Source organism: Schistocerca nitens, chromosome 1 (genome assembly GCF_023898315.1).
Source record: "Schistocerca nitens isolate TAMUIC-IGC-003100 chromosome 1, iqSchNite1.1, whole genome shotgun sequence".
Classification (NCBI taxonomy): domain Eukaryota; kingdom Metazoa; phylum Arthropoda; class Insecta; order Orthoptera; family Acrididae; genus Schistocerca; species Schistocerca nitens.
Genome location: NC_064614.1, coordinates 943,487,324 through 943,489,563, shown reverse-complemented (window position 1 = coordinate 943,489,563; position 2,240 = coordinate 943,487,324).

Here is a 2,240-nt window from a genome sequence, read left to right as displayed (position 1 = left end):
TAAAACGCAAAGTGGCGGGCTCTCTTAATATGGAGAACAATAAGTGTATAGATCAGGACAAACCAGGAGACGAGGCATTTGCTTATTCTATGAAACAATCAAATTCAGAGGTAGCTAATAGGCATGGTTCAGAGTCATGTTTAGAGGACTCTAAAGCCGACAGTGAAGTAAGCAAGGGTTTAGATGTGGAAGAGACATGTCATGGTGATGTAGTAATTCACAGCAGAAACCCATCTGTATTTAACAATGAAAGGGCGGCCCCATCTCTGAGAGCAAATGATAAAAGTAGCAACATCCTGGAATTTTTGAGAAGAGAAGCATAAGAAAAGCACAAAGAATCAGAAGAGACAAAAAGAGCAGTTGCAGAATTCGAAGACAGGTAAACACAAAGTGTCAAGGATGTTTTAAGAGCAAGAAGGCGAAGCAAAAGAAATCACAATGGAAGCAAAAAGGGACACTCATGTTGCTAGAATGGAGGCAGTTGGTGCACAGAAATATGCCTGCGAAGAAGCTTGCTAGGACAGCCAAAAGCGTTGCGCACCAAACTCAGGAATAATTACCACAATGCAAGAAAGGGACGCGAGATAATTTGGGAAACTCAGGAACAGATTTCACAGCACTCCAAGAAAAGGCCCTGAAAAACCAGCAGGCAAAATTGTGACGGCTGGAGCAAGATCATGAGCGTGTCGCCGAGCGACAAGTTGAGATCATGAAGGATACTATGGACACACGCGACAATGTAAAACAGCTGCAAATACAGGGCGCTAATAGAAAGAAAGGGACCAAGGAACATCAAAGACAAACCGAACCACTGACGAGTAAGATTGGCACTTGCTTCGATTCTACTGAACCGTTAAATATCGTTGAATCCCCGCAACAGAGATCTACTTATGTTTCCCCACCATGAGTGTGTGCAGTGCAAGCGGCGGGCCTCACTACAGCAGCGAAGCAGTCGCTCAATTGCATGCTGATTAGGAGGTTCGATATACAAATTTATGACGGGAGCAGTGAAGTGCATGGCCATAACAGTCATTGGGATGATGTTACATAGAATGTCAAATGCACGTGAGTCCCAGAGATGGGAATGAGTTCACACGCCACTGAAAGCTAGGATTTCGACCACAAACATTTTATGTCCATGCAAAATTTTCAAAACAATCGGGATAGTGGAGACACACTAAATCTCAAAGCCTGGATAGCTCAGTATGACAAATTTTTGCCTCCCGCTGGGCCATTACGCCTCAAGTTTGAAAGACATTGCAGACACCAGTGGTTCGTATGAGGAATTCAGAGAGGCATTCCTGAGAATGTACTGGTCGAAACAGATGTTGGAAAAGAACAAGCAGGATATAATCATGTGCAGGGACCTGGAGTCATCAGAATTCTGAAGCACAGTGAAACTTTTTGTATCAGTCTCTAGATTCACCACGGAGCTCAAGTGACATTATATGATATCGTTTAGGAAGCTTCTCATCCAGTACCCACAAATTCTAACAGTTAGATGCGGAGGCGACATAGAGGGGTTTAAAAGTATTCTGCAAGAGTTGGAGTACGCCTATGAATCCCAAAATGCAAATGAGAAAAGTCGCGACATGAAAAATAATAACAGTCGGCCGTCTAGAAGACCCAATCGATAAAGGGACAGTCGGAATGGGCCATCAGGTGAACAGCATCACTTTGAACCACCACCCAAAAGATGACGAAATGGGAACCATTTAACGCTGGGCATAATAACAATAAGTGACGTGATTGTAGAAACTGGCATGAGCTGAACAGGAGCAACCCACCAGCAGAGGTAGTTAAGATTAGGTCCCAAATCCAAGGAACGAGGAGCAAAACGACCACCCATAATGCAGCTGACTAAATAATAGAGTGGCTTCAGCTCCAAATTTATCCGCACAAAACATTGTAATGATACAGGTTGTTAGAGTGTGAAGATATAGGAAGATTGTTGTTAGAAGTAAAACAGGAGGTCATACTGAACGCTGTACATCCCGTAATTGAAGTTACAATAGGAGGCTTATTTACTAGAAGGCATTGTGGACAGCAGAAGCCACATTACCACCATATTGGAATTAGTATTTGATAGATGCCATCGTAATCGATCATGGCCGACTCTGTCTATCAAGAAAACAAGAATTAAGGGAACTTTAGTGGATTAACACATTGAAGTCACTCGGAAATCGCAACTCGAATTTATATTTCAAGGACACACATGAGAAGCCAATTTCTTTATGGTG